Source organism: Macrotis lagotis, chromosome 2 (genome assembly GCF_037893015.1).
Source record: "Macrotis lagotis isolate mMagLag1 chromosome 2, bilby.v1.9.chrom.fasta, whole genome shotgun sequence".
Lineage (NCBI taxonomy): Eukaryota > Metazoa > Chordata > Mammalia > Peramelemorphia > Peramelidae > Macrotis > Macrotis lagotis.
Genome location: NC_133659.1, coordinates 315,661,966 through 315,685,519, shown reverse-complemented (window position 1 = coordinate 315,685,519; position 23,554 = coordinate 315,661,966). Strand labels below are relative to the sequence as shown.

Genomic DNA, 23,554 nt, shown 5'->3' with positions numbered 1-23,554 from the left:
CTGTACAGCTGGTGGATGAAATGAACTGTTTACCTTGGAAAGAATAGTCTTTTCTCCTCCCAATAAGCATTCAGGCCTTTCTGAATGTCATCCAAAAGTGATTCTGCCTCTTCCAACTTATCCAGCATCTGGGACTGTGAGATAACCCTCATGGCCCTGGCCCCCTTCCCTCACTCCTCATTATTAGCCTCCTGGTGGGTGAGATAGAATACAGTGAATGTAATAACCATACTTCACACAACAGGCCTGTTCTCTCTTTTAAATTGAAAATCCCCTTATTACAAAACAAGAGGTGTTTTTTTTCTTCCACCTTTAAGTAGGAATGTCACATTCATTGCTTTTTACAAAAACGCAGCTGCTTTTTAAGCTACAGATAAATAGAATCTGCTAGGCGGTAATTCTACTCAGTCTGAATGCATTATTTTCTAAGACACTTTGGTGAGGGGGCTTTTTATTATAAACTGGAATGAACAACTAAAGTCCTTTTCTCGTTTAATTATGACCACTCTTTGTTTCCTACTATTAACCTGCAATTTCAGGTTAAAACTTCTGGGTTTTTTGCTTTTTTTTTTTATTACTGCAGTCAGTTCAATAAATCAATATATTCCCCCCTCACACACATCTCCTTAGGAAATTAGAGGGCTAATGATTAAGACTTCATGGATTCTAATGACAAATCCAGAAATAGCACAAGAGAAATTCTATGACAATAAATAAGATAAATGAAGAGGCCCTCTAATTTATGGGGAAAGGAGTTTTTTGATATCCAAAAAAATAAGAAAAATGGGTTTTAATTTTTAGTCAAAATGTAATTGATTTTATGTATTCTCATAATGAGTTGATTTTATGATGTCTATTTGGCCAGGGAATTGTTAAAAGATAAATGTAACCTGAAAATTTCCAAATTTATTCTGTCCGGTGTTGCCTAGCTTCACCTGTGCCACCATCACTTTATCAACAATTACACTGGGAATGGGATAAGAGAAGAAGCATTCTGGTACCTATTATTCGTATGAGGCTATAGCATATGGAACATTTTTTTCTTCCTCAACAGAAACTGAAGAAAAGATTGAGTTTCAGAGAATATCAAAGATAAATTGAAGTCTGGAAATTCTTCTTGTGTAGGTTCTAATTTAATTTTTGATAAGGAATTATTTTTATGTTTCTATAGTCTTCAGTGACTTTGCTCCAGGTCTGTGAAAGCATATGGTGATTCTGTTGTTAATGGGGGGACAAAACTCTACACAACGTTGGTAGGGTTCCAATCAGAAGAAAATAAATATGGCTTCAGTCCTGATGGCAAACCAAGATTATCAGGATATCACAGAGGTGTTGGGAGGTTTACCCTGAGTAAATTTTAAGATTTAGAGGATGCTCTCTCTTGGTTTTTCCTGTGGAGTGGACAACTTCTGAGTAGGTGCATTCATTAGGAGAATTCATTCCTTATTGCATTATATAGAATTTCTTTTCAAGGGCAGTGATTGTGGATGCCATAGAAAGCATAGAAAGTCCTACAAAGTTTTCAGGAGGGTGGATCAGGGCTACAACTGGATTCAGAGAAAGAAAGGAGAGAGGTAATGACAGGAAGAGTAAAGGGGAGCAGCAGAGGGAGAAAGGGATAAGGGGCAGAGAGAGTTGGAGAACACTGATCTTGTCACATTGGATTGAAAATCCTATTTTCACTCAACCCCTGCCATATAAGCCAATGATCTATTTATTAAAGAGATGCTACCACCACTTTGCTGAACTTCCAATAAGAGTTAACCTATGAATGTAATGAACAGGGGTGAAGGCATTGTTCTAGGTTCCTACACTGGTTTCAGAATCAGTCTCTGTCTTCTCCTCTGCCCAACAAGGAGTGTCCCTTAGGTTGCTGGTCCCATTTCAGAATATAAGAAGGTTAACTTACCTGGAATCAACACCAAAGTTCCTTCACTGAGAACTATTTAAGACTGCTGGAAGGAGAACTCCATTAGGAAACTGCTATAGAGACTTGGTTTTAGTTTTTAAGTGTATGGTTCACAGGGAGCTTGGAAAAAGAAAAAAATCAATCCCTCGGATGAACTTGTGGAAGAAAAAGAAATAGGTAAAACCCCACTTCAACCATTGTGCCAACATTTTAAAGAGTTTATGAGCTTGAAATTTAAACATTTAAACATTTAATTTCTTTTGATCCTAACAATAACCCAGAGAGGAGGCAGTTGCTTATAGGAATTATCTCTATTTGACTGAAGAGGAAACTGAGGCTGAGAGGTTAAGGTTCCTTAGCCAAGGCCATACAGATAATAAATGCAGAAGATGGGATATGAATCCTGAAGTCAAAGCTAGCATTCCTTTGAATATACCAGACTGTTTCCCACAGGCAAATGTGGTAGAGGTAGCAGGAAGGAGAAATATATTTTGACTGAGAGGGTAATCAGAGGCAAGCCCTGTTTTTGTCACCTAAGCCTTGGATGAGCCATTACACATCTCAAGATTTCAGTTTCCTCATACATAAAATGAGAAAGTTAAATTAAGAATCTCCTCGATTTTTGAAATTCTGTGATTTTGAATATAATTTGAATGCTGAAGACAACCCTACATTTTGACTATATGTACAATATCTATTCAGCTTCTTTTCTATCATTTTTTAAAAGTAAAAATAGCACTCTGTAAATTCTCTTTGTAGTAGAGGTCTTCACAGATTTATTGTTCTGTCATCTATCAACTTTCCTGATTCCCATATTTTAAAATCTGCATAAATTATCACCATTCACTGTTTTTGTTTTTGTATATTGACTTTGAAAAAACTATGACACAAGACAGGAATCATACATATCTACCCCTATTAAGATTCCAAAATGTTGCATAATTATTTATTCATCCATTCTATTGAACTAATTCATCATTCATTCATTTGATCATGCATTCTTGAAGCACCAGCTTGGTGCAAGGTATGGTTTTAGGCACTTGAATATTTAAGGACAAATAACAGATGTTCTCCTGCCCTCAAGGTGTTTGATTTTAGATGGAACCATCCCTTTCACTGCCTCACTTGAACTCCTTAATCACACACTAAAAAGAAAAAAAAAACAATCTTGGAAAAGAATGGGGTTAGAGAGGTGCATACTTAGGTACATACTTAGCATTTCTCAAGTCTCTACCTTAGTTTCATCTAGTGAGAGAAAGATGATTTCCTTTCTTTCCTACCCTGTGCATAGAAAATCTATAATTTATAGCAGTGAAAGCTTCCTCAAAGTGCTACTACCAAAAGTTGCTCAGATGTCCCACAAAATTGGGTGGAATTAATTAGCTATGTGACCATACTAATTTTACGGGTGAGCCAAAGGCTTCACAGTATGGAAAAGCCAACACTAACGATGCTTTTTAGTGATTAAACAGAGTTAACTTGTCCATCTAAGTTTCCAATTTACTATCAAGAAGAGAACGACATCCCCATAGAGATTGGGGGGAGGGGAATCTCAATATCCATTCCCAGTTAGCAATCTTGTCTCCCCATGTCAAGCTGCATGTTTGACATCAAAGCATATATCAGATACATATATATTATTCATTGAGTTAATGAAAGAATCTATTAAATTGTGGTCCTTGAAATCTCCAAACTGTCCCCAAAGGCATGTAAACAGCCAAATTGCCCTACAGAATGATGGGAATATCTCACGTTGCATTATACAGAAATAGTTTAAGTTCCTTCATCAGAGTACCTGCTCTCCTTGTTCATCCTTTCCAAAAACTAAAGCTGTCGATGTTTAGGTTGTGACCATCACATCACACCCTCTTTCACAGCAGTGGTCTCTTCTTTTTCTTTGTAGATGCTGGAATGTGCATTTTCCCTTTAAAAATTAGTCATGAATCACTTAAACCAAAATGGAGCTGTGATAAAAAACACAACAAAACATTGATTGGAAAAAATGGAACAGTCACAGTAAATTTCTCCAGATGAACATCTTCTGATGATCCCTTCCCATGTAGTAAAATCTGGAGAGGGAAAAAGGTGATTTTTCTATAAAAGAAAATAGTTATAGAATAAAAAGTCCCAACTTGATGAAAATATTATATAATTTGATTATTTTCATACTTTCAATAAAAAAAACCTATGGCAAATTAAAACTAAGCCAACTGGGATGACATTTTTAACATCCAAGGTAGTCATTTTCAATGTAATTTATGTGGTTCAGAATAATCTTCAGCAGATTCCAATATTATAAAAAGCAAGAATGTTAGTAAACAATACACTATATAATACTTACTGTTCTTAGTGGTCAATTCTCCAAATTTCTCTCCTCCTGGCCTTTGGGTGCATAATCCTCCAAAGCAAGTCCAGCTATAATGACAACCAGGCCTTTGGAGAATGGCAATTCAGACTTGAAATTCTCTTCTTGGAGCCCCTATGAAGGTATTAGTAGCACAGCCACACAATAAGGGATGGAGTTTCATTTGTTGCTGGAGAAGTTAAAACAGAGATCTTAGACTGATTTTCATTCTCTTTCTTTCTCTCTCACACCTAAAACCATGGGTATATATAAAAAAAAATAATAAAATGAGCTGTCCCTTGGAGTTCAATCTTCTTGATGTACCCCTTCCCCCATGTTTGCAAGGTTAAGAAATGTGTCTTTAACTTGTGTTTTCTGTTCTACTTCATGGGGCACAGTAAAGAATGGGGCAGTGCAGCTGTCTTTTGTGTGTGTGTGTGTGGTACGTCTCACATGGGTGATTCACTTACTTAACAGGGTGAGTATGTCTACTGCATTTGAACTCACATAATCAAAAAAAAAAGAAAGGAAGAAAGGAAAAAAGAAAGGAAGGAATAAAGAAAGGAAAAAGAGAAAGGAAATAAGACACTAAAATCAATTTAACACATAGAACTTTACACATTTTTAATCCTAATAGTCTAGAACGCATTGGTAGCATAGTTAAGTTTGAAAAGTTTTATATAAATGAAAATCACTGAAGCATAAATCACATAGGGCAGTGAAAACTGAGATGTAGGATGGAGATGAAATCTAAAAGCTAATTAAATTCAACAAGAGCCTCTCAAAAGGCGACATACCGGCTTCGCCTCCCATGCTAATATTTCGCTTTTGGAGGGTGCAATAAATGGAGAGTCTTTCATGGTTGTGCCTTTCACAATGTGATCCTTTAGCAAACCCTGATTGGGGGTAGGGGTGGAGATTAGATGCATGGATTACAGTACTGAATAGATGCCAGGGCCAAGATAAAAAGAATAGATAAGTCCAGGCTTCCGAGGAACTAAATTTGAAGCCAACCAGTAAAACGGATTGAACCTTATTACCTCTAGTCACTGAGAAATCCCCTAGACAGTTGGATGTAATTTGAAAAGGTCAGAAAAATATTTCCTGCATAGCATTCCTGCTTCATGGTTTAAGGGTATACATTTGTGGGATGCCAGCCCTAATCATTTTTATTGACTTTGCAATATAGAGACAGACAGACAATCAGAAGCGTGTGAGGGAGATAAACCATCTTGGGTCCTAATTCAGAAACCTCTTTGAGCGTTTTCCAACTTGCACACTGGGATGCTTTTACCTCTGTGCTTGGGCCCTAGGAGAAAATCTACTGAATGTGCAAATGATTTACAGAATCAAAAAAGGAGAGTAAGTCACTGGGAAAAAAAAAATCTAGATATGAAGGGGAGTTGTCTTTATTGCTATTTCTTGACCAACACTATGGGCTACGAGTCATGGAAAGACTATACCTCTTTGGGGGATAAATGGAAAGGTTCAAATCAAACACAACAAATGGAATGGCTTACGTTTAAAGTTGGCAACATTTAAAGTTCACTTGGAGTAGATGCCATTTTTGAATAAGAGAATTAGACTGGTGGGGGTAGGGGAGTGGCAGGGACAAGGGCCCTCACTGTAATAAGTTTGATCAGTGACTTGGTTGTCAAGTTTTAGTATCTGAGGGATCACTCAAAATATAATGAAAAGGATTGCTTTTGTGTTTAAATGGGATTTGATTTCAAGAAAAACCTTTGTCCACAATACATTTACAGTTATTTTTTTTGTCATGCAATTAAAATCAAAGCTGATTTAACAATACAGAGTGATGTTATCCATCCAAAACACTGCACGGGTTTAATTAACATTTGACTTTCCTTTCACTAAAGAGTCATTTGTTTGTGAGCCCAACACAAGCCTATTTACTCTTCTTTTGCTACACACACACACACACACACACACACACACACACACACACACACACACTCTCTCTCTCTCTCTCTCTCTCTCTCTTTCACTCACGTTACTGAAATTTTTTTTTTCTTTTAATAGATATGCAGCATAAGCTTGTTATGGAACTTGCCCTAAGACCTTTTCAGATAAACTAGGTGTTTCTACCAGAAAAGACTTAACAATTCTCGCCTTTCCTGGATGGCAGGAATTCCAAATCTCCTAAGAACCTTGTCCCTTGAAGGACAAAGAAAACCAAATGACCTCCCTATTGTGTATTTAACAACTACAATGCCAATAGAAACACAATCACTAAGTTATCCAAAAGTTTTCATGAAGCCTAATACAGAGAAGATTAGTAGAAAAGACATTTCTTCATCTGGGTGTGTCCCCAAATCTTTGGCATTAGAATGATTAGAGTTTTTTTTCTTTTCAGAGGGAAAGGCAGAAATAGAGCAAGAGTTTTTAAGATACTTTGCAAAGACCTTTAGCTCATCTGGTCTTCATGACAATCCTCAGAGGTAGGTATTGTTATTATCTCCATTTTGCAAATGAGGATACTAAAGCTGACTGAGGTTAAGGGACTTGCCCAGGGTCACCAGGAATGGAACTCAGATGTTCCTTGCTCTGTTATTCAATGCTTTGTAAATTTTCCAATGGGAGTTGAGATCATTTCATTCTTTGTCTCTGTAGCCTTCATAGCCTCAACATGTTAGACACTTAATAAATGTTGGTAGACTGGCTGATTTTTCAGGTCTCAGCCAGATATTTGGCATTGGGCTTGTGGTTCAGGGTCCAAAATTTTCTTTTAAAGGATAATATTGGGAAACATTTTATTGAGGAATAGGAAAAATGAATTGCTCTATCTAGGTAATACCTTTTAATTTTTTTCAGTCTACTGGAATACCATATAAACTGGAATAATTTATTCACTGATGCCTCAGTGACCTGAAAGAATTCATCTAAATATTTATCATATCACTGTAAGGTTTTGCCATATAGTGGAGTGAGCCCTGGCCTTGTAGGCAGAAAGATCTGAGTACAAGATCTGCCTCTGATATACACTGACTGTGCAACCTGGAGCAAGGCCGTTAGGGTAATAAGTGGCATAAAGGAGCATATTATGTATTGAGAAACCCACACATGGGATTTTCCCCCATGAGAAGAGGCACTTCTAGGCTAAAAGACCCTGGAAGAAAGTCTTGCCTCTGATGCTTACTATTTCTGTGGCATATAGAAAGTCATTTCACCTCTCTGGACCTCAGTTTTCTCTTCTGTAAAATAAGGGGCTTGGATTAGCTAGGAATCGTGCCCCCTTCCAGATCCAGTTTTAGATTTCTAAAGATTATGATCCTTTAACACATGAAGGGATTTGCCCGCAGACATGAAGCCGGTGGGTGGGTAAAGCCTGAATTAGAAACTAGGTTTCTGGCTTCAAATTCAGCTCTCTTTGCTCTGAACCATGCAATAGGATGACAGTGAAGGATTCTGAGTATAAACGTCAGTAAACTTCTGTGTGTGTGTGTGTATGAAGAATATGAATTTGGCAGCTAGGTTAGACTAAATGGCTTCTGAGGTGCCTTTCAGGTCTGTGTTCCTATTAATATTACTCTTTTGTTCAGTGTTTGGGTTGGGTTGGGTTGGTTTGAGGCAAAGAGAAGAGAGACCTCCGAGAAAGCTTCAGTTAGGCTGGTGACAGGTCAAATGATAAGTTGAAAACTAATCTGAAAAACAAAATGAGGACATATTGAACTAAATGATAGGGAGTGGTTGTTGTTCAGTTGTGTCTGATTGTGTCTCCATTTGGGATTGGAGTGGTTTGCCAGTTCCTTCTTCAGCTCATTTTACAGATGAGGAAACTGAGGCCCAAAGGGTTAAGTGACTTGCTCAGGGTCATATATAACTAGCAAATTGTTGATGCCAGATTTGAACTCATGAAGATAAGCTTTGGTGACTCCAGGCCCAGGGCTCTGTTCACTCAGTTTGTCCTGACTTATAATACTGGTCACTATGACCCTGTGGTGTTTCAGAGCTGCATTGAAAGGACTTAGTGATTGATGGGCATTGATGAATGAATAAGAGGGAGAAATAAAAGATGACTGATTAGAGTCATTGGTTAGAAGCATTGAAGCCTGAGACAACTGTGGTCCCTTAACTCCCCCTTATTAATAATGGAAAAGTCAGGAAGTGAGGTCTTTGGGAAAAAGACCAACTTAGTTAATAAAAGCCCTAACCTTGACTCCATCCATGGTTTGGGGAACTCTGGACATGTTTGCCAAGAGACAATTAAATGACTTTTAACTTGAGTGAAATGGTTTGTTCTCCAACTGAAGCTGATAATGTGTCCATCTTTATTAATTGTTTAAAAGTTCAGTTTAATCTCCATCTTTATCTTAAGATTGGACAGAGAATTTTATCTTTTAACAGTAATAATCAATCTGAGACCTTTAGTAGGCAGGGGAACGTTTTCCAGCAAGGTGGCTTACAACCTGCATATGACAGTCTTAAAAGTCTTGAGTAGAATGTTAATTGGGGTGGGGGAAGAGCTGGGTGTTTTGGAAAATATTTTTATACCTAGAACTTTTTATTTTCTTTTGGACTAGACCTGTGGTTTCACCAATGTACAGTGGAGAGTTTATGAAAAACTATTCTTTGTGACTTCTGGAGACTGGGGTCAGATTCACGTTTTCTTTGTAATCTCGGCACCTTAAAAATGCTGGCTAATTCTACCTAAGAATGCTATTTGGTTTTATTTCTTTATCAGGGACAAGTTTCTTATTTTATTGGTGAAGGGAACTTTTTGTGAGGGAAATTCCTCTCTTCTACAGGGTCTAGTCTTAGAGAGTTCCCATCTGGAGTTGAAAAGAGTACTTTTATCAGTGTAACATAACGGTCTTGAACCTAGGTCTTCTCAACTCAGAGAGATAGCCTTTCTATCCAATTCCCCACACTACTCCATAGGATTTTTGTAATCATGAAATGCATAAAAGAGCTAGGCATATCTAAGGGTTATTTAAATTATTATTATGCTGACCAATGTTGACATCCATTGAGGCTCAGCCACCTGTCCTGACTAAATGGTCATGGGCTCCTTTTGTATGTTCTTCAGTTTATACAGGTGTTATTGGAGATTGTCTCAGTCTTCCAAGGTCTTCTGGGGCTATCTATGGAGGGCTGGCTGCTATGAGTTTCTCACCTCAACCTAATACATTTAAGCAGCTTCATTGAACACAAACAGAAAAGCATTTTGAATTATCTTTAAAAAATATTATATCTAGAGAAGCACTGGAAGAGAAATTAAGTTTCTTTCCTAGTCTGAGAACCAGGACCAATGTGGGACTCTGATCATAGTTCTCCATCTTTGGAGTGGGAAATGTGCAGTTAATTGGGTATTTTCACAGGGCAATCAGGAGATTAGAAATAGAATGAAACATTACAAAAATATTGTACGCATTCAGTAGGTTGGTTCTTTTGTTTTTCCAGGTCATGATTTATAAGCTAAAGTGCTAACTTTATTTGATTTCAAACACAAGCATATATGATAAATATAAAACATGAACTATATATGTTTATGTGTGCATATCTATAGCTCTATAGATATCTGCAGAAATAAACTTACATTTCATATTTATTATCGGTATATGTATGTGTGGGGGAAAACTCACCAAACCAACAATGTAATTATAACCAATAACCTACCTTTAGGGAATTTCTATTAAGGAAATGCTGTTCACCAATGCAGATATGCACCAACTCTACCCAGTGTGGTCTAAGAAAGTTGCTTGGGACTTTGACAGATTTAAGTACCTAGTTCCAAGGAGTCTAGGCTCTGGACTTTCTGAGAACATGGATTCAAATTCCACCTTGAATGCTCACTACCTAAGTGATCATATCTTTTTCTCTGGGTTTCTGTTTCCATATCGGTAAAATTATGGGTTTAGACTCATACCTTCTAATTTTTCAATTAACCAACATTTCTCTTCTCTCTCCCATATACCCCCACAATGAAAAAAAATTATAAAAAATATAAATTAAGCAAAACAAATTCCCACAGTGGTCATGTCCTGAAATATATATCTCATTCTTAATCCTGGATTGACCATCTGTCAGGAGCAACCCTTTCATTTTTCAGCTGAAGAGCCAATAGAAAGGAAAGGACCTACCCAAGGTTACAGAGACAGCAAGCATCAATGGTGGGAACTAAGCCCAGATCCTCTGACTCCATCCTACCACTATCTTCCTGAGACTGGAAGTCACTCCCTAATCTATGTCATGTTAATCTTTGATAACATAATTATATCATTTTCTTACCTCTTAGCAATGAGGTTAACTTACCAAAAAACATATCTCTCACTGGAATCCAAGATATTTCTACCTTTTCCCTGCACTTACCACCAGTTTCAAAGGTATAATGGGCTTAAGTGTTGAAATTCTTTATGAGGTCTTAACCCTTTGTGGAGGACTGTTCCAGGGTGCTAGGGAACTTGGTACCTTGAGCTGTCACTTGTAGTCTCATTCTGTCAGTGAGAGAGCCCAGTTGACTTGTTTGGTCTCCTTTCAGAACAAAACCTTTTTAGTAGACAGGAAAAAGTAGCACTGGTTGGGGAAGAGATGTCCCAATGCTCGGGAGGTATTAAAAATGGGCCAAGAGGAGACAAAGCAACAGCTGGCCTGCTCTGCTTCCAGAAAGCAGCTGCTGCCAGAGGTCTGGAGGTGAAATCTGCTTTTAACAATAGCAGTGAAATTAGGCTCGGCCTCTGAGAGGTAGAAAGAAGATACGGGTACAGGGCAGTGCAGACATGGAGACACAATAGGAGGAAAGGGGGCAGATGTCTTGTTTGGTCTCAGACTGTCTATTTTTCTGCTCAGAGAATGAAAAAGAAGAAAATGGAAGAGGGGATAATAAGATGGCAGCCTTGGATAACCATGGAGTTAGCTTAGGTTTGTAGATTTTCATCTAAATGGGACCTCAGAAACTTTAGCCTAATCCCTGGCTATAAGTGTAAACAATCAAAGCCCAGGAAGCTCAAACTTACTCTAGGTCATCCAAGGAGTAGCATCTTCAATGTCTTTTGTGAAAGATTTAAAACATCTTGGGATCAATCAATGATCTAATGAACTCCTATGCTTAAGCTTTCCATTTGAGCCATCTAGTACAATTCCTTCATTTTACCTATAAAGAAATGAAGGCCCCAAAAGATTAAATAGCATATGCATTGTCAGAGGTAAGATATGAATTCTGGTCTTTTGAACTGAGAACATTTTTGCTTGCTCCATGTTGTCCCAAATATCTTGGTATAATATTAAGCTACTAAAGGTATTTTAGCTCTATTATTTTTTTAAGTAATGTAAAATTAAGATAGCTTTAACAACTTAAAATGGCACTGATTTCTATGTCAATCCATTCATAGTTCACATATATAATGCTTTGTGCTTTGCAAAAAGTTTTACAATCATTCTATTTTGATCCCATTTTACAGATAAAATTATTGAGGCTGGCAATCTTTAAGTGACATGCCTAGAATAACAGAAGGTAGACAGGTCTTCCTGACTCCCAATCTAGCACTCCAAAAAGTTAACCAAGTTCCATGTTCATTTTTATATTGGACATTACAAGGTGTTTGGGAAATCAACCAAGCCTCCCTGTGGCCTTTGTCATTTTTTAAAAATTCAGTAAATGCAGCTGAGCTTATTATGTATGAAAATTTCCTCATACCTGATCTCTGCAGTGTCTTCCACTGAAGCTATTAGAATTAACTTTCTACAAATTATATTAGAGCAAAATGAGAAGCAATTAGAATATCATATTTGTTGCTGAAGACGTTGATAATACACTAGACCCTTTGGAGACTAGAAACTGCGGACTCTTTTCTTGACCTTTCTGGTTGCCATGGCTAGACATTTAAAAATCTCTAAAAATTATATTCTAAGACATAGGAGGGATAAAAGAAAAAAAAAACCCCAAACTTCCAGCATTTCAAAATGCTTCCTATACCTTGATTGTCATCCACGGACTCCATGAAATTCAGATGTCCCTGGGCTCCATAAAGCAACCACACAAATGTCATTCCAATCAAGATTTCTTCTGTTGAGGGAGTTTCACGGGTATTTTCTTTCCTGTTTGAGAGGCAGCATGGTTTATGCTTTCCAAATGATTTTCCTAATCACATTTTTAAATTTCTAGCAGAAATGATCTTTCCCAATGGGTGAAGCGGATTTCAACCTAAGTAGAAAAGATGAATGTAATAAGCCTAGAACGTATTGGCCTAGAATAATAGAGGACAACAACAGCAGTTATATAGCTCTTTCAAGCTCTCAAAGAGATTCAAAAATATATCGTTTTATCTTCACAACAGTCTTGGGAGGTCAAGGCCGTTATTATCCCCCAATTTTTTTTTGGAGGAAATCTGGGTGAAGAGACTTGCCCAGGATCACACAGTTAGTATCTGAGGCCACATTTCAATTTAGGTGCTCCTTACTTCAGGGCTCTAGTTACTGTGCCACCCAGCTTCTCCTTCCCTTTTTATAAATGAGATTATGGCATATAAAGGGTAAGTGACTTCTCCACAGTCATTCAACAAGCAAGTCAAGATATCATTCTGAGATGTCTTTGAAAACAAAGAACAAATATCTGAGGCATCTTCGTGACTCCAATTGCTTTACTCCAGGCTCTGTCCTGTTGCCTTAATTAAATTTAATCATAGAGCTAAGGAGTGCCTTAAAAATGTTCTAGAACAATCTCTTCATTTCACAGATGAGGAAACTAAGGCATGAGGGGAAAAGTGTCAAATCACTTCCCCAAAGTTCTAAATATCGTAAGAAAGTCTGATTCTAGAATGGAGAGTCTTTCCAAGTATTATATTCTACACTTTCCATTGCCCTTCCCCAAATTACAATGAATTAACTACAGCTGCCATCTCCCTCCATGGACTGAAAGCTATTCAAGGGCAAATGCGTTTCATTTTGTAATTAAATCTTGGACACTAAGGTCGATCTTGCTACATCATGAATGCTGAATAACTGTTTCTTCATTCCTCGGTTGCATTCAAGAGGCTTACTATTCTATTATATTCCTTGGAAGGTCTTTTTATGAGGATTTTATGAGTGTATTTCTTTTTTACTTTGAAACAACTGTTTTCCTTGAAACCTCTCATAAGTGAGACTTTGTGACTGACTCTGATTACTTCCCAAACCCCTTTGTGTTCTGGTTTCTCTAACTGTAAAATTGAGAAGGGGACTATTTTTTTGAAATCCTAATTACCAACAGATTCAGTTTAGCCCTCACCTTTAATTGTTCAAGTCTTTGGTAGCAGAAATTCTTTAAAAATGTTTTAAACTAATAGGTCAAACCAATGTTGTTTCATTTAAGGAAAAAATGTATATATCAACTATTACTTAGACTTCTCTCTGAATATCTGGGTTTTTTTTTAACTTTGGTAAAACTTTACTCCATGACTAAGCTAGCAAATCTGGTGGATTCTAAATAGGTTAAAATATGAATGAAGCGAATAGGGCAAAACAGCACCTTTCCTATATGCCTGCCTTTGAGGGTCGACCAGTTCTGAAGAGTTGCAATGAGGGTGGAATGACAGTGGCTTTGTACCAGAATCCCATTTTCCTTAAACTGACAGAATAATTGAACTTTCTCACCTAATTATTAGCAAGAATAATTAGGCCTTCCTTGAGATGCCTCAGATAGCTGCTAAAGGGCAAAGGTCCAGTCTGGTCCTGTCTTCTCCTCATAGGATGGCCTTCCTGTTGGTGAATACTATCATCTCTGTTAGCCCATCAAATGGCAAGGCCAAGTTTCTCCCATCACTCAGCCTTACCCCCTTGGTCTGAGACTTCTCCCTGAGCTTTCCCCTCTCGACCTACCTCAAATGATTTTTCTTTGTCTGCAATATATTTTGTGTTGCATTCTCCAGGAAAAAATGCCAGTTACTTTTGAACCAGTTAGAAATTTCCTTGGTGATGATGAGCTGGAGATCTGAGTGGATATAACTCAGGGAGGTTTTCTTTTCACCATTTTGAGACTCCTCTCATTCCCTTATGTACTCTAAAGATAGGTGACTTCTGATAGATAAAATTATCCAGGCTATTTTAACTACCCAGCTCTAAATGTTCAGAATCTTGACTCACTCTGGCCTAACAGAAGCCCCATTTATCACCTGCCAAAGGTCTAATTGGCAAGGGAGTGAGGGCTGAGGGAGTAGAGAATCTCGGTTGACATAGGCCACTGAGTAAATGTCAAATTGGGGCTTCTGTGACTTCAGGATTTAAAATTCTTCTAGCTGCCTGCCCACCTTGAGAGGATGTCTCCCTGGGCAGGGGCGTGAAGGTCCCCCTCCCCCTTCACAAATCAAATAAATACATATTTATGCTGGAGGTATTCTCAACGCTCTGTTGGTCATACGGCAAGGTAAGACTTGTTCTCTTCTGAAATCCAAAACGGATTTAAGGATGTACCAATTTGTTTCTTTCAGGATGCGGTGCTTCTTAAAGAGTATCATTTTTATGCTAATGATGCCCAGACTGGTATTCTCTGCATCAGTGTCTGGTGTTTATATTCCAGTCTAAGTGGATATCAGGGAATGGGTGGATGCACCTTACTGCAAATAACTTGAGTTACAAGCAATCAGAAATACAATCTCCTTTTTCCCATTAAATATTTCTCCTTCTCTTCCCTGACTTTCAGACCTTAGAGACTAATCCTCACTGTATTGACAAAGTGCCTGCTGGTGGGGACCAGGGAACCTTTAAATTTCCACCTCAGGGATTTATTATTAGCTTGGTAGATTTAGTCAACTTCAGTGTTTTAGGGTTTTAAAAAGTTGCTTCATTTTTTGCTCTTTCTAAGCACCAGGAGAACTGCCGGTGTCTCAAAAAGTACTCTGCAAAGAAAAATGTTTTTCCTTCAACAGAGAACAGTTAAAGTCCTACCTCCTGACAGAGGCCTTCCCTTCTCTTTCCCTACCCCTAAGCTGCTAATGCCTTTCTCTGAAAGCTTTTTTAAAATTTATCTTATGATCATTCTTTATATATGCACACATCATTTCCTCCAACAGAATGTAATCTCCTTGAGGGCGGGTACTATTTCCTTGTTTTGTATCTCCAACACTACCTGGTACATAACTTCAAAATTCTTGGTGAGGGGTGCCTAGGTGGCACAGTGAAAAGCGCACCAATCCTGGAGTCAGGAGGACCCGAGTTCAAATCTTACCTCGGAAACTTAATAACTGCCTAGCTGAGTGACCTTGGGCAAGTCCCTTAACCCCATTGCCCCTTAAATAAATTGAAAAAAATTAAAAAAAAATTCTTGGTGACTGATTTGTTGGTAAATTAAAAGGAACTGACTCCTGGATCAAAAAGAAAAATTCCCCCTCTTCCCCATCCCACCAATTTCTTCAAAAATAGAAATAGAATCAAGAGGAAAAGAAAGGAATGACTGAGTGAATTATGGTACACGAATGGGATGGAATACCAGGGTCTTATAAGAGATAGCAAAGTGATTTTTTTAAAACACTAGGAACATTTTTATGAACTGATGGAGAGTAAAATGAACAAAACAAAGAGAACAATTTATACAATAACTTTACAAAGAAAGCCATATGCACTATACTTATTATAATGATCAGTAAAGGCCACAGAAGATGAAACCTGAATCCTACCCTATCCTTCTGATCTGGGGCGGGGTGGGGGAATGAAGAGGGCATGGACTCAAGATTGAGAATAAAGGATAAAGTTTTAGACATGGCCAATATGGATTTTATTTTGTTTGGGTGTATTTGTTATAAGGATTTTATTTTTCTTTCTTTCCTAATTTGAAAGTAGAAGTTCAGAAAGAAAATGTATACCTGTTCATTGAAAAAAATATTTTAAAGAACAAAAGAAGCTAGTATACACACACACACATTGGTTGAGATATAAGCTTGATAGTGAATGAATTTTAAAAAAAGCAATTATTCAGTGGTTCATGTCAGGCATACTAAGCCTCAGGGACACTAATATAAAGAAGAAAGAGCAATAAAAGTATCCTAAAGGGTTACAGTTTCCACCAGGGTTAACCAGTACATATGGGAAGTAATTGGTCAGGAAGAAAGTTTGGGTCTTGGAAAGAATAAAGTTCTTTCATAATTAGACTATTGATTCAACAATGATCATCCTCAGTTCAAGATATGGAAAAGGGTAGGAGTGTATTAAGTGGATGTCAAGTTAAATATGCTGAACTCTCACCAACCAGGACAATGATCCCGAGACTGGGAGCTCCAAAGTTGAGTGGTTTAGCTTCCCCACAACATGATCTCTAGTTTGGAGAGAATTGCAGCAGGACAAATGCGAAAAAGATAAATACAAAAGGAAGTAATTACACATCACATATAAAGGATACTTTCTATACATTGTTCTCAATAATCAGAATGGATAAGGTTGAAGAAAACTATGAAATATTTGGAATATAAAACATTTGGCAAATAAAAATTCACATGACTGGCACCAATTCATCAATCAGCATAATCAAGTATAAGGGGGGAAAGGATGACCAATGAGAGGTCAGTTATAAAATGCCAAAGTTTGCTCTTGAGATCACTTGGGGAATTTTATGCATGCTCAGAAGGGCCAGGCACTAATTGCCCAGTCCCCCTATTAAATACAGAATGGGAAAATGACTGGAGGCTGTAGATGGGATGAAGTTAAACCTTAGCTAAGAAAGGAAGAATAATGGATATGATAGTACAACTTTGTTTTACCTAATCTCTAGAAATCACAGGGAGAACAAGAAAAAGCCACAAGCAATCAAACATTCTGTTCTGTAAGCTATACCAATGATCAAAGGATTGGAAAGCAGTTTAGAAGCAATTTACTATAATTCATTCTTTTTACAGAATGTCACAAAGGTAGTCATCAATAGTCAAAAAGCCATATTGCCTAGTGTTCTTTTTATGTATTTGCATTCTGAGCAGGATAAAGATACAGGGTCCTACAGCTGCTGCTGGTAGAACCCTCAGCGGATGTCTGGTCCCATCTGCTAATTATTTTTCTTGTTCAGTCATTTACAGTTATGTCTGATTCTTCATAAGCCCATTTGGGGTTTTCTTGGCAAAGACACTGAAGTGCTTTGCCATTGCCTTCTTCACATCATTTTACAGATTAGGAAACAGAGGCAAACAGGGTTAAGTGACTTGCCCAGGATCACACAGCTAATAAAGGGCTGAAGTCAGATTTGAAATCAGGAAGATTGATTTTGTGACCTCAGACCCAGAGCTCTCCTTCCAAATGACTTGCCTAAAGTCACATAGGGGGTGTCAGAGTTAGAGATTGATTCTAGCAATTCTGAATTTAGAATTACTGTTCTTTCACAGTCCCCTGCTATCTCACATCTTACTCTGCCAATGTACATATAATCTTATTCAATTAAGTCCAACAAATATTTCTCATATTTTAGGTGTTTTGAATAAAAGACAAAAAAAAGAAAAGTCCTCACACTCAGGTAATTTACATTTTATTAAGCTTGCATTCTTGTATGGGGGGGGGGGCAAGGCGATAGCGTTAATTGGCTTGCCCGAGGCCACACAGCTAGGCAATTATTAAGGTCTGAGGCTGCATTTGAACTCAGGTCCTCCTGACTCCAGGGCTGGTGCTCTATCCACTACGCCACCTGGCTGCATCCTTATATTATATTTCAAGGCCTGTATGAGCACAATTGCCCTGGTTGCCACCATAGGGAAGAAGAATCTTCCCACATAGCCACATGTCTAAATAGTATTCCACGCTAATGGATTTCCTTCTATTGATATTTTCCTCAGGGTGAGGTGTACCTATGAGTGGGCCCAGAGTGCCATGAACTATACTGCTAATAAGCAAACTTTTAATATGATAAAACCAACAGAGTCAATTTGACATGTTATATCTTTGGTGTAAATTCCCATTTATTTTAAGGAAAGCGAACAGAACTGGCAGTAGAACAGAAGATACTCTTCTGAGGAGGTAGAATATAATGGGATTCTGGGAGACTTGGCAACAGGTGTCCACAAAGAATTAATGAAGAATCCATGAAATGTAGGTATAGAGAGTTATAAATTTATCAGAGATCCAAAAGCCCAGTCAACAGTATCATAATATCTAGCATGGGCTAGTTTAGGTTTATATTTGTTTGCCTATTAGCCAATCAATCAATAATTATTTTTTAAGCACCAGGGATCCAAAGACAAAAATGAATCAGTCCTTGCCTTTAGAGAACTTAGTCTAACCCAAGAACTCATAAATTTTTTTGTATCATGTGCCAATTTCAGCAATCTGGTGATCCCTAGTCAGAATAATATTCGTAAATGGGTAAAATAAAAAAACATAGTTTGACAAAAGACATCAATGACACTAAATATGGAAATTTATATTTATACATATTAGATATATATGTTTATATATAAACATAGATATTTATCTATTTGTCTATCATTTTCATGCTTGTGCATTTGTTTCATCCACCTGTCTATCTATCCACTTCACCACTTGGAAAACTGAGATAAACCATTACTTGTCCAGAGGCCACAGCCCAGGAAACAAAACTATTATCCTTAATACTATTATTATCAAATATAATCAAGGAAAATAAACCTGTTACTCCTGCTACCCTCATAAAATTACATGCTATATTCCAAAGGCATACATCAATTATCAATGCTTTGTAATCTGCAAGTGAAAAATATATTGTTTTAGAGAAATGTGTGAATCTTTCTTGATTTTTCTGGAGAATGGTAGTGAGAAAACTCAGGTTGTGGCTCATCAATGGTGCAACTCATTTCAGATCCCATCTCTCTAATCCTCAGTTTCTCCAGTTGTAAAACTGTAAAACAATTAATATTTCTGCAAGCTTGCCTCTCAGAGTGGCTATGGAGCAAATTTGCTGCCCCCCCCCAAAAATGTACTAGGAAAATATAGGCTACCAATGTTATTCCTGTTTTGTGCTCGGAGGTCTTAAACTCTGGCAGGAAACATAAAGGAGATTCATTTATTATATGAACCTACTAGAGGCCCTCTTCCTTTTCTTAATCCATTCCATTCTATTCAGCATGCATTGTCACCTAGTCAATAGAGAACTATCTATAGTCAATAGAGAAGCTATCCTATCTCAGAATTAGGAAATCCTGGATTCAGGTCCCACCTCAGCCACAATTTCTATATCTAAGTGATAAGATTCTAGGAAAATCATTTAAATCTCAGGTCCCCAAGACAGTTTCCTAAGACTCTAAGTATGGGAGAAAGTGCCCACCTGCATTGAAGGAGGGAGTTTCCCCCACTAAAAGCCCATCCATTCAATCCAGGGGAGAAAATCCACAGATCTCAGAAAGCTAAGGAAATAGTGTGATACCTTTGATGGTATCCTGGGCCTGGATGCACAGGAATCTGAGTAAACATCAATACCACTATATGATCTCAAGCAAGTCATTTAATTTTTCTCAGCCTCAGTTTCTTCATCTGTAAAATGAAGGAGTATAACCTCCAAGATCCCTTAAAGTTTTATTCCTATGAATCCCACAGTCCTCACTAGAGAAGCTATATTGCATAGGGGACAGAAGGTTGGTCCCAGTGTTAAGAGAGTCTGCTTTGAAGTCTTGCCTCTTAATTCATATTTGTTGTGTGATCCTGGCTAAGTCACTCTTCTCAAAGGTGGCTCTCAAGGACTAAAAGTCAGGTGAATTCCCCACACCCACTAGGAAAGGCAGTTCCCACTCTAGTAGTTCCACCAAGCTGATGAAATCACAGGTCAAGAACCAACAAGAAGCAAACTAACAATAGATTCATCCTATTTCTCTCAGTGATGCTCAGTCAGATTGTGAGCTCCCTACAATTTCCCATATTTCCACAGGCAAAGGCTCTTATCCACAGGCTTCCAGCTAAGTAACAATCTCAGCTTAAATTCCAACCATTTGGTCTCCAAGAAATAATGAAAGAAAACACACATTCAGATAGACATATGTACCTTGTGTTTGTGCAAGTGTTTTAAAGTAATGGGTGTATAATTCCCTGAAAGCCTGGTTGCTATATCCATCTGCTCTTATTTCCCCAGCATTCAAATGTACAACCAGGATACAAAACCTAAAAGCTAAAAACAAAATTTAAATACACCCAAACACGCGAGGATCACTTCCAAAATCCCGCCGCCAATGCCAAAGTCTACTTTCTTTGTTGACTTCTCCGTTAGAGTTTCAAGGGGATGAGATTTTCATTCCTAACAATGCACCAGATATTCCACAATGGACCTAATTAATGAAGCTTAAAAGGTGCTTGAGAAGCTTAAGACAAAGAAAAAAATCCAATTTGGATTTGAGGGACATGCAAGCACTGAAAAAGTCAAAATGCATGACCATTATTTATGCAGATGGAAATAACACGTCTTTAATTAAGGTGCAGAGCTAATGAAGCAGAGACCAGAGATGGGGTTGTTTTGGTCCTGATCAGTCACATCATTCTTTTTCTTGGAGTTCCAGTATTTGCTCTTATCCTATTTAAGTAACCTTCATGTTAGGGGCTGTTAAATCACTTACATATTCCCATTAGCATGCTACGAGTCTACATTTGGTGAATGAAGGCTGTAACTTCTAATGATTCAAGATGCCTTTTTGAAAATACTCATAGTTTCCCACCACCTTCCAAATCTTGAGACCCAGAGGAAAATCCATGGGATTTGGAATCAGGAAACATGACCCAGGCAACAAGATCTTGGGTAAATGATAGCCTTTCATTAGGCTTCCTCATTTAAAACATCTGGTTTTGGAGGGATTACTAAACAAACTGATATAGGTGAAGATAATTCAAGTCATTTCATTCATGTCCGACCTCTATTTGGGATTTTCTTGGCACAGATACTGAAGTGCTTTGGCATTACCTTCTCCAGTTCATTTCATAGATGAGGGTTAAATGACTTGCCCAGGGTCACATAGCTAGTAAGGCTGGTTTTGAACTGAGGAAGCTGACTCCCTGAATCTAGTCCTAAAGTTTACTGTACCACCTAGCTGAACAGAATGGAATATTATTGAGTTTAAGAAATGACATACATGACTCATCTTTCCTTTAGGAGGAGGCCAGCCCACTTTTGGGGAGTGTAATCCCCCCAATAAAATCTTATACCCCATACCCTTCCTTATTACTTATTCCCTGATGGCAGTGGCTGTTACTATTGCTGCTAATCTCTCTCTCTCTCCTTTAGTTTCTGTGAACAACAACCATATCTAAATAATTTTTTTGTCCCTAAAAATCTCCAAAATGGAATGTATGCAGAATTCCAAGAAACGATGAAAGATTTGTGTGAACTGACACAGAACAAAGGAAGGGGAACTAGAAAATTATGCTCCTTGATCACAACAATTTAAATGAAAAGAATAAGATAATAAAAATGAATATGATTTATTTATAATGACCAATATTTGCCCAGGAGAAAAGAGGAGAATTTGAACCTCCCTCCATTCTTTGTAGGTTATCGTTGCAGTGTATTATATATTCTGCATATATCACATATGGCTAATATGTGGATTGGTTTTTGCTTAACCATCCCCCCCTTTTCTCTCTAATAAAGAAAGACCCATTGAGAAATGGGAAGGCAGGGAATGTATAAGAAATAACTGTCATATAAAAGCAAAATAAATAACACATTTTAAAAATGAAATAAGACTTAAAGTTTAAAATGGAGGGATTAGACTAGATGACTGCCACGGTCATTTCCAGTTCTCAGACTCATTAGATATCAATTTGGATTTCCTTCAGCCTGGCATGTAAGACATGAACCACAAAATCTTGTATTTGTTTAAACAATGCAAGCATTTAAAATTTTTTTTCTCTGGTTAATTTGTCTATGTGTATCCCCACTCTGTATTAGATTTAAGCTCCTTCAGTGTAGAGTCACAACATGTGACTGCTTTTTAGTATCTCCCACAATGGCTAGCATAAAGCTGAAAACCAGTCGGGTCAATAGAGATGCATAGTTTCCCACCTTTATTGAAAGAACCAGCATATCAATATAAGACAATGCCTTTAATTTATTTGTAGGAAAAATACCAAGGATATGATGGTTTGTACTCACTCCCTGTCCTCCCAACAATCAATCTCCTTCAAGCAGCTGTATTGATTTGGCCCACTCCTGTGGACCCAGCCTTATCCTATACTCTAGGGTCAATTTCTGGCACTAGGTAAAGGGAGAAGAGGATTGGAAAACCCATCATTAATGGCCCAGCATCAAATCAGTCTTCCATTACATCTGGTTCCACCCCAAACTTGGCATCACTGTGGTTGGACCCTGTTCTATATCATCAATTTCCCATCTACCCTAGCATCCAGTAGTTGAGCTATTTGCCAGGTCTCTCAGACTCTATAGAACTTTATTCTTACCTCTCAAGCCTATGGTCCCCATGACTGAGCTATTGCCTCCTCTCAACTGCAGCCCTTACAATCTCAAGTTTCCTTCGAAGCAAAGCTCAGATGATATATTTTATGAGACTTTCCCAAATCTTCTACACTCCCACACAGTTCTTCACCCAGAAATGACTTTTTTTTTTAGTTTTTGCAAGGCAAATGGGGTTAAATGGCTTGCCCAAGGTCACACAGCTAGGTAATTATTATTAAGTGTCTGAGACTAGATTTGAACTCAGGTCCTCCTGACTCCAGGGCTGGTGGTGCTCTATCCACTGCGCCACCTAGTCACTCCAAGATGACTTTTTAAAAATTTATTCTTTATATATTTTGTATGGCAAACAGATTGGTAGCATCGATAGAGACGTGATCTCAAAGCCAGGAAGACCTTGACTCAATGTCTCCCTCTGGTAAATACTGTCTGTGGGCAAGTTATGTGCATTCAGTATCATGAAGCAAATCTACTATAAGTTGGCAAGAAGGTACCAACCTGCATTAGAAGAGAACATTTTCTTCTTAGATTGTAAGCTCCTTGAAGAAAGGAGCCTTTTTTTTTATGCGTAGCTCGGCATTTGGTATATAGTAGCTGCTTAATAAAAGTTTAATGATTGATTGAAAGTTCAACATACCAATGAAATTGCAAGAATAGTCCCTATCTAAATCCCCATATTTTCTGCATATTGTATGCATGTCATTCCCCAGTTGCCTGAAAAATAATCTGGTTGAGTTTTAGTACCTCCAAAATGACCCCTCCCCACCTTTCCCAGCAGGCAGAACCCTGGCTTAGCTGTTTTTCCTGGTGCTATACATATCCTACCCTCTCTTTACATTTCTTTGGTATGGCTTTAGATTATAGGTTTAATGATTTTTTTAATAAAACTTTCAAATCAAGGGCGTATCATTGTATAATATCAAAATTACTGTGACTTCTTAGAGTTCTGATCCAAATTGCCTTCTCTTCTCTC

At 37.8% G+C, this 23,554-nt stretch overlaps 1 long non-coding RNA gene across 16 annotated transcripts in view; it reads right to left on the bottom strand.

Annotated features, from left to right (window-relative positions):
- LOC141515237 (uncharacterized) overlaps positions 1-23,554 on the bottom strand; it is a 130,021-nt gene that overhangs the window by 8,666 nt on the left and 97,801 nt on the right. For 7 of the 16 annotated variants that reach the window (XR_012476276.1, XR_012476269.1, XR_012476271.1 and 4 more), the window contains 3 exons: positions 12,187-12,414; positions 4,251-11,364; positions 34-3,873 (listed from right to left, as the gene is read on the bottom strand). This is a non-coding gene — a long non-coding RNA (uncharacterized LOC141515237). The remainder of the gene's footprint in view (positions 1-33; positions 3,874-4,250; positions 11,365-12,186; positions 12,415-23,554) is intronic. The other 9 variants (XR_012476281.1, XR_012476283.1, XR_012476280.1 and 6 more) reach the window with 9 other exon arrangements.